The sequence below is a fragment of the Suricata suricatta genome, chromosome 8 (assembly GCF_006229205.1).
Source record: "Suricata suricatta isolate VVHF042 chromosome 8, meerkat_22Aug2017_6uvM2_HiC, whole genome shotgun sequence".
Taxonomy (NCBI): Eukaryota; Metazoa; Chordata; class Mammalia; order Carnivora; family Herpestidae; genus Suricata; species Suricata suricatta.
In genome coordinates this window covers 123,519,092-123,529,222 of record NC_043707.1, presented here as the reverse complement: position 1 = coordinate 123,529,222, position 10,131 = coordinate 123,519,092, and positions in this window count along the sequence as shown.

Sequence of the window (10,131 nt, the reverse complement as noted above, 5' to 3'; positions counted from 1 at the left end):
ATCCTTGTTAATATCAGTCAACCCATACCTGTTTCTGCTCATCCTGGAGCCATTAGTTTAGCTGTCAATTTGGGAAACAGCTTCACTAAAATCAACCCTTGACCTTTGTCCATCGATGTGATCACATTTCTAGAACACTTCTTAGCATATCGTAGGTGCTCAATATGGCTTGTCTAACGACCAGTGCAAATGAGGTGCTGATAGTTCTCTCAGTGGGTAATCACACATGTCTCTCGGGAATCTGTTTTGGCTGCTTTGTCTTCTCAAGGGGACTCCTGGAAGTCACACCCGGGGGAATTTTGTGAAGCCTGCATCTCAGATATGGAAGTCTTCTCATGAGATGGTTACGAACAGAAACCACGGCAGCTGTTTTGAGATGTAAGTCTCCTACCACAAAATTCATTTTGTGCGCTGCATAGTTCAGTGGTTTTCAGCGTATTCATGGGGTTGTGCAACCATCACCACAATATGACTTTAGAACATTGTCCTCGCCCCAAAAGGAAACCTCATGCCCATTAACAGTCATTCTCCATCACTCCCTCACCCATGCCACTCAGCCTTGACAACCACTAATCCATGTTCTGTCACCGAGGACTTGCCTCTTCTAGACATACCATATTCATGGAATCATCCAATGTGTGTGGTCTTCCGGGTGCAACTTCCGTCACTTAACACCATGTTGTCAAGGTTCGTCCATATTGCAGCAGTCGCCTGTCAGTCCTCCACTCCTTTCTACTGCTGAGTAATATTCTATTATATGGACATACCGCATTTTATTTATCCATTCATCATGTTGATGAACATGTGAATTGCTTCCACTTTTTGGCTCTTACAAAGAATGGTGCTATGAACATTTGCTTCAAGGCTTGGAGCGGTGATAGATCTTCATTTCTCTTGGGTACATACCCACCAGTGGATTTGCTGGCTCATAACTTTTTTCCTAACATTCTGAGGAACTACCACACTGTTTCCCAAAGCCACTGACTGCATCATTTCATATTCCCAACAGCAGTGTATGGATGGTTACAATTTCTCCCCATCCTCACCAACACTAGTTATTATCTGTCTCTCTGGTTAGAGCTATCCAAGTGGGTGTGAAGTGGTATCTCACTGTCCTTTTATTTTGCATTTCTCTGAGGGTTAATGGGCTTAAACATCTTTTCATGTGCCCATTGGCTGTTTGTATAGCTTCTTTAAAAAAAATATATAGACCTCAGAGTGCCAGGGTGGCTCAGTCAGTCAAGCATCCTGCTCTTAATTTCAGCTCAGGTCATGATCTTGCGGTTCATGAGTTCAAGCCCCACATCAGGCTCTGTGCTGGCAGTGTGGAACCTGCTTGAAATTCTCTCTTCCTCTCTATCTGCCACTCCCTTACTTGTACTCTGTCTCTCTCAAAATAAATAAATAAATATTTTTAAAAATATATATATATAGAGAGAGAGAGAGTCATAAATTTAATATTTGCATCAGCCAATTTTGCTGAAAACTTTTGTGAGGCTACACTATGAAACCAGAATTCTTTTTTCCCTAATAATGAACAAAGAATTATTAAAACCAGACTAACTCACATGCTACTGATTGCCTGTATCCATGATAAATGAGAAAGATGATTCTATTTTCTCAGCCACTAAAGTCCCATTGCTATGCATGTCCGGCAGAGGAAAAAAGTAGGTCTACTTGAGGGAAATCCAAATAGAATTAGTGAAAAACTTAAATTCTAAATGGCTTTTAGAATTCCTTTTTTCTTCTAATCACACATAGTAAGTGGAACAGCTTCCTGTATGCTTTAAAATTACAACCTTTCAAGGCATCTGACTGGCTCAGTTAGTGGAGGATGTGACTTTTGATCTTGGGGTTGTGAGTTCAAGCCCCACATTGGGTGTAGAAATTACTTAAAATAATATTATGGCTTTTTTATTTATCTACTAATGTTAGTTCTCTTGAGTTACTATGTGCCAAGCATTATATTGGGTTAATTCCAACTATAAATTCATTTAAATGTCACAAGAACCCAATGAGGTATATGGTATATATTAGTTACCTATAATATGTAACAAATCATCCCAAAATTTAGCAGCTTAAAACAATAACTGTAATTCATTACCCACAGCTTCTGTGGGTCAAAAATTTGGATAAGACACAAGAGGAATGGCTTGACCCTACTACACAAATCTGGTGCCTCCGATAGCCAGACTCAAAGGTGAGGACTGAAATATCAAATATTCAGCCATCTGGCAGTTGATGCGGGCTAGTGACTGAGCCCTTCACATGGCCTCTTCATGTTCTTCCCGACATGGTGGCTGGATTCCCAACCAAGCAACTGAGAAACAGCCAGGCCCACTTTCCTCACTGTTGCAGAGACCCACCCAAGTCCAAGGGAAGAAAACATGGGCCCTCCCTGCTGTGGATTGCATTATGCACTGAGGTGGTTACTTGTCTGACGAACTTGACTGGAGGCCCAGATGAAACATTATTTCAGGGTGTGTCTGTGACGGCCTTTCTAGATGAGATTAGCGTTGGATCAGGGGATTGCATGATATACACCCCCTCCCCAGTGCGGGTGGGCATCACGCAATCCACTGAGGGCCCGACCAGGACAAAAAGCGGAGGAAGGGAGGATTCATCCTCTTCCTCCCTGCCTACTGAGCCTGCACATGAGTCTTCTCTGCCCTTGAACCGGGACTGACAGCACAGCTCCCCTAGTTCTCAGGCCTACGGACTCAGACTGAATCATACCCACTAGCTGCCCTGTGTCTCCAGCGTGCAAACAAAAGATTTACATGGAGATTACACACACACACATTTACATATATGCATAAAACTACATATGCACGTGTATGCTGGTTCTTTTTCTCTAATGCATGTTCATAAGTTGAAGTCCTAACCCGTATACCTCAGACTGGGGCCTTATTTGGAAACAGGGAGTTTACAAAGCTAATAAAACTAAAATGAGGTCATTAGGGTGGACCCTAATTCAATATAAGTGGTATCCTCATAAAATGGGGAAATTTGGAGACAGATAAGCAAACCAGGAGAACAGCATGTGACTATGAAGGCAGAGATCGGGGTGATGCTTCTACATGCCAAGAAGTCCCGAAGATTGCCAGAAAGGTACCCAAGCTAGAGGAGAGGCCTGGAGCAGATTCTCCTGTGGAGTCTTCAGAAGGAACCAACCCTGGCAGCCTTTGATCTCAGACATCCAGCCTCGAGAACTGTGAGGTGGTAAGTGTTGTTTACGCCCTTCCGTGTGCCTACTTGATTACGGCAGCCCTAGGAGTCTAATCCATCATCTCTTGATGGAAGACCATCAAACATCACGCTCTAGGAAGAGCAGGTGGAATGGAGTAGATAGTGGTATGGCCATCTTTGGAAACTACAGTCGGCCACAGCCCACCCACTGGCCAACAAAAATCGATATCCTTCCCACGTGCAAACTATACAAAACCACCAAGCCTCATCCGACCGCAGCACCCGCTTCAAGTCTAGGATCTCACCATGTAAATCGGGTCCGATGACATTGACGCTGGTTGAGCAGTTTAAGAGCACAGCTCCTCTTCATCTGGGGGGTGGTCCATTAAAGGGCCCCCACAGGCCCCGTGCCGGAATGGGACAGGTCATCAAAGTCTTCTCCTTCCATAGCAAACCTCACTCTCCTGAAGAGCCTGTAACCGTCATCTCTAAACCTACATCCACCATCCCTTTCACACTTACTCTCCCCTCATCTCCTCCCCTCATAGAATTAGATGATGTTGACATTGGAAAGCAAGTAAAGTTTAAGCTGGGCACCACACACAACCTCTGGACAGATCTTGCCCTCGACACAACGTTGGGTGAGAAAAGCCAAACCTAAACGAGTAGATACTGTATGATGCCATTTATAGAAAGATCCAAAGCTGGCAAACTAATCTGAAGTGATAGAGTCAGAATAGCTGTTACCCTCGGGCGATTAATGAGGGACCCCTCTTTGGCTTGACGTGGTTGGTGGCTGCACACGTTTACAAATATATAAAGACTCATCTATATATGCGCTCACGATTGTGCACTTTACTGTATGTAAATTATACATCTGGGGTTTTTTTTTTTTTAGCTTAAGGTTGTCCTGTGGTTCCCATACTTGGGTATTTAATAAACCAATAAATCACACACACACAACCCAATTAGAATTCATTTTCTACCATGACTATGGATTGACTAGAAAGAAACAGAATGCTTGCTTCTTGGGTTTAAAAAAATGCACAACTGGGAGTGCCTGGGTGGCCCAGTTGGTTAAGCGTCCAATGCTTGGTTTCGGCTCAGGTCATGATCTCATACCACTGTGGGTTAGAGCCCTGCACTTCGCAGGCAGTTCAGAGCCTGCTTGGGATTGTCTTTCTCTCCCTTTCCCTCTGCCCCTCCCCTACTTGCGCTGTCTGTCTCAAAATAAACCTTTAAAAAATTTTTCTTTTGTACACAAGTGTACAAAAGAGACTTGACTTTGAGGAGCCTCAAACCCCACAAGGGGGCGCGCTAACAGTTGCCATGATCTCAGACACTTTTATAGATTCTTTTTTTTTTTAATGTTTTTTATTTACTTTTGAGAGACAGAGAGAGACAGCACAAGCAGGGGAGGGTCAGAGAGAGAGGGAGATACAGAATCCGAAGCAGGCTCCAGGCTCTGACCTAGCCGTCAGCACAGAGCCTCATGTGGGGCTCGAACCCATGAACCGTGAGGTCATGACATGAGCCGAAATGGGACGCTTAACCAACTGAGCCACCCAGGCGCCCCCTCTAAGGCTGTGTTTAACTGTCCCTGCTTTCCGTCCCCACCCCCTGTAGACTTTCAGGCTGTCCCCGTGCACACCGGTCTCTAAGCAACCAAAGAGGTCTATACCAGCCCTTATTCCAGGGCCTCTGTTATTTTTAAAAGAATAAGAAATGTCAAGACAGGGTTTTGTAAAACTTCCGGTATATATTACATGGAACCGTGACACGGATGTGATAAATGGTCTATGTATGGAAGATTCCACACATCTAGACTGTATTTCTGAGATTGTTGGGTATTTCCCCATCTCTCCCCAAGGGGCCCCTTCCAGCTGAGGAAACACACAAATGCCCCTCCCATCCTATCACACACATGCACACACACGCGTACACACACGTGTACACACGGGTTTCAGCCAGGTGAGATGTTGCCAGTATCTCCCAGCTTCTCACGGCCACCCCAGCCTGCAGAGCTCCCAACAGCCTATGTTTCCCAACAAAAATCCCCCACCTCATCTAAGGGGACAAGACTAAATCCAAAGCTAAACTAGCCATCGAAAATGTGAACAATTTTAAAGACCAGAGTTGTTTGGGGTTGTTAGGATTTTTTTAGTGATTCAACCACATGTTCTGGTTCTATTGTAGCCAAAAGCCAGGTGGGACGCTAGTCCTCAGATCCCTGGGTCCTGCAAGTAGGTGTCATTTGTCAGAAACTCTGACTGCCTTGGAGCAGAAGCAGCAGCCCAGCGCAAAGCTAATCCTGCGTCAGTGATGAGCTTCGGAGAGCCCCAGAGGAGCGTGGCTCCATAGCCCCAGCCCAGCCCAGCTCTGCAGGGGAGGAGAGGTCCGGGGAAGGGGGCTTAACAGCTCAGGGTTTCCTACCTTCAAAACTTCAGATTGGCAAAAAGAGGAAGCCTTTGCTTCTCCTTTAAAAAAAAAAAAATAAGTCAATAGTTTTGGGGGTAGGGAGGAAGTCACATGGAAACCTCCCTTGGAGATTTCTGATGGTCAGTTTGGCATTATCTTGATTCAGAGGTGACGAAAGAGGGAAGACCAAATAGAGGAAACGTCCATGAGGTTGATAATATTTATTCACTCTGTTATGACTATTATAAGTCACGCACTGTTCTAAGGACAGTACCCTCGGTTAATCCTCCCAACAACCCTCTGGGGTAGGTGTTAGGAACATGTTTTGGAGCTGGGGGAGATGAAGCACAAAGTCAGTGGGTGATACTGTGGACTGAATCATGCCATCCCCCCAAATAAAATGCTGAAGCCCATGGGGTGCCTGGGTGGCTCAGTCGGTTAAATGTCTGACTTCAGCTCAGGTCATGATCTCATAGTCTGTGGGTTCAAGCCCCGCATTGAGTTCTGTGCTGACAGCTCAGAGCCTGGAGCCTGCTTCCGATTCTGTGTCTCCCTCTCTCTCTGCCCCTCCCTTGTTCATGCTCTCTCTCTCTCAAAAATAAATAAACGTTAAAATTTTTTTTGATGCTGAAGCCCTAACCCCCAGAGTTTATATTTGGAGATAGGACCTTTAAAGATATCATTAAGGTTGAATGAGGTCATAAGAGGCCTCTGGTTAGGGCTGGGGGCCCTAACCCAGTAGGACTGGTGTCCTTAAACGAAGAGGAAGAGACGCCACACGGGCAGGGAGAAAAGGCCGTGTGAGGACACAGCAAGAAGGCGGCTGCCTGCAAGCCAAGGAGAGAGTTCGCACCAGAAACCAACCACAGGGGTGCCAGTCGGTTAAGCAGTTAAGCGTCTGACTTCAGCTCAGGTCATGATCTTGCAGCTCATGCGTTCTAGCCCCGCGTCAGGCTCTGTGCTGACAGCTCAGAGCCTGGAACCTGCTTTGGATTCTGTGTCTCCCTCTCTGTCTACCCCTCTCTCACTCCGGTTCTGTCTCTCTCTCTCTTTCTCAAAAATAAACATTTTTAAAAATTCATTTAAAAAAAAGAAAGATCGACGCCCACATTCTCCACCAAAAATAAATAAATAAACAAAATAAAATTTTAAATAATTTTTTTTAAAAAAAGGAAGAAAGAAGCCAGCCCTGGCAGCACCTTGTTCTTGGACTTCCAGCCTCCAGAACTGGGGAAAAATTAATTTCTGTTGTCAAGACCCCCAGGCTACCACATTTTCTTCATGGCAGCCCTTGTGGACTGATACAGGTCACTGGCCCGAAATCTTTTGCCTCGCCAACCAAAGAATCGGCATTTTAATCCAGCCCACTCTGCACAGTGGCTCTTGCGGTGACAGCGTAAGAGAGGGTCCTACTGGAGACTGGGACGATGGTCGCAGGAACTGCCAACGTGCACGGCCACTCACCCACACCAGCCCGCCGTGTCGAGCACTCCGTGTGTATTACCCGTGTAACGCCAACAGCAGTGCCGTGAGGTTGTGCCACGATGGCCCTTGCTTCCTAGGGCCGCAGGAGGATTCCAGGGCCCTCGACAGCCGGCTGGGGGCACCACGCTGAACTCCAAGTCACCACCGCTGTGAGAGATCATTTTGCTTTGGTCAGCTCCTCCACTTGGCCAGAGGTTGTTCAACTCAGCCTTCCAAGTGAGGTGACACCATGCAGTCAAGTAATAATTAAGCCCCCCACTTCCCTGAGACGGCCTTTGAAATATAGGAGCCAGGCGGGAAGGTGTTCCCGGCTAAGACATCACAGCCTTGGAGGGAAAAGGAGGGGCAGCCCCACCCTGGTGGGCAGGGAGGAGGAGGAGGGGGAGGGGGAGGAGGAGGAGGAGGAAGAGGAGGAGGGGGAGGAGGAGCTCTGTTAGAGGACAGGACCCAGCCAGGAGCCCTGCAGTAGGCTGAGGAGCAGAGCCACTGCCCCTGCACACTTTTTTATATTTCTTTTGGGGGAGAGAGAAAGAGGGAGAGAGAGAGAGAGAGAGAGAGAATCCCAAGCAGGGACTTGTTCGGGCATCGAACACACACAGCGTGAGATCATGACCTGAGCTAAAATTAAGATCCAGAAGCTTAACCAACTGAGCTACCCAGGCACCCCTCACCCGCTTCGAATGAGCAATAACTAACAGGGACTCAGCACCCTGAGGTCTGAAGGGCATTCCTAACTTTGCCTCTGATACTCCACCACATCTACCTAGAGAGAAAGAACACCCCCATTTTCTTCCATTGATGTCCTCTACACACACACACACACACACACACACACACACACACACCCAAAAGGCCTTGCTTCCTTGTGTAGGTGCCTAAATGCATCAGTCCCCTGGATGGAAGGACTGAGCTAAAGCATCTCGTGTCTGCTGGCAGAGCATTCCCCAAAGGGGAGGATGTGTCCCACAAGTGGGCTCAGGTGACATGGGCCCTTTTCAATTCTTTGCTGTGACCCCGTGAAAGGGAAAGTGAATGCCTTCATGCTCACTCAAGTTTGAACAGAGAGGCTGAACCTCAGATCCAGAGCCTTCATGAGCAGCAGTGTTTCCATCCTTCGGAAACCCCAAATCACATGTACAGGGCACACAACTCACTGATGCCTTGTTCATGCTTTTTAATATTTATTTATTTTCCAGGAAGAGCTCAAGCAGGGGAGGGGCAGAGAGAGGACAGAGGCTCTGAAGCAGGCTCTGTGCTGACAGGCTGACGGCAGTGAGCCCAATGTGGGGCTCGAACTCACGAACCATGAGATCATGAGCGGTGTTGAAGTTGGATGCTCAACTAGCTGAGCCACCCAGGTGCCCCCCCCCCCGTCAAGCTTTTTAATCCTTTTTTACTCTCCAAGTTGCATTTTCAATGGTTTCTGTTGCTCTGTCTTCAAGTTCACAAATGTTTTCTTCTATGGTCTAATCTGTGGTAAAATCCACAACGTATTTTTCATCTCAAACATGTACTTTTCACCTTTCTTCAGGTCTCTACTTTTTTGATCATGTGCAATACAGTTATAATAACTGTTTAGATCTGTGTCCTAATCCAAATGTCTATATCACCTCATTCATTGAGTCCAATTTTCTAGTTTCTCTGATTAGATGCTAAACATTGCGAATTTGATATTGTTGGATACTGAATGTTTCTATGTTTTTTATAACAAATTATTCTTTTTTAGATTTTTTTTCATTTTTTATTTATTTTAGAGACAGAGCACAAGCAGGAGATAGGGGCAGAGAGAGAAAAAGACAGAATCTTAGTTAGCTCCGCACTCAGTGAGGAGCCCATGGGTGGCTCAGCCCCACAACCCTGGGATCATGACTTGAGTTGCAATCAAGAGTTAGATGCTCAACCAACTGAGCTACCCAGGCACTCCCTATAACCAGTTATTCTTGATCTTTGTTCTGAATGTATTTAAATTATTTAGAAATCAACACCCAAGCAGTATTTAGTCTCCACTCTCGACACAAAACCTCCTTGTCTCCTACCCCATGAATTACGAACTTTTCCATTCCAGCTGGTGGATACACACTATTCCTGGCCATGCGTGATGCCAGGTACTATTCCCTTCACTCCTTTCAGGTGGTTCTTTCCTCCCCGTCATCAGCTCGCACACATGCTGATTGTACTCAGCCTCATACTTGAAGGGGCGGAGTTCTGCGTGTGTGGCTCCCTCCTCTCCCGCACTCTGTACTGTGAGCTCTAGCCACTGTGGTCTCCCCAGACTTCCAGCTCAATCTCCTCAACCAAGGGAGCCACTGGGCTCCGCCTGGGTTCTCCCTTCCCACACCACCGCCTAGAAGCACTCGATAGGCTGCAAGCTGGGGTGATCATAAGGCTACCCTGTTTGCTCTCTTAGGGACTACTGGCCTTCCTTGCCTGATTTCCACTACCTTGAAAACTTGTCTTATGTAGTTTATTTGGTTAAGTGGCAAGGCAAATCCATTTCTTGTCACTCCATCTTGGTTGGAAGGAGGAGTCTCCCATTCACTCCTTCAGCTGGATTTTTAAATTTTCTTCAGTAGGTCTTGTCCCTTCTCATTAAGTTTCTGTCTGAAAATCTAATTTTTATTGTTATTCTGTCTCCTCTCATCTCCATCCCTAGGTGCTTTTTTTCTAGAGTGGATAAACTGTATGTTCACATATACATATTGGCTTTTGTATATGTAATAATTTACCAACAGATGTCCTGAAATTGAACCATGCATCGGTCATCAATTTACTCAGCCGTGAGAAACAGGAAGATGAAATGTAGGCACCTAGAACTAGTGCAGCAAGACTTTCGTGCTCATGCTGGTTAGCTCATGGCACAAGATGACTGCTACAAGTCCAGGCTTCACATCTCTGATCCAAGCAGGAAGGAGGAAGAAGCAGGGGGTGGCAATTCCCTTACCAAGAAAGCAAAAGATTTCTCAGAATAGATTAGATGGTCTTATTAGCCAGAACTCTGTCTGTAATATCAAGTCCATCGAGAAGCAAACGGGTAGTTGG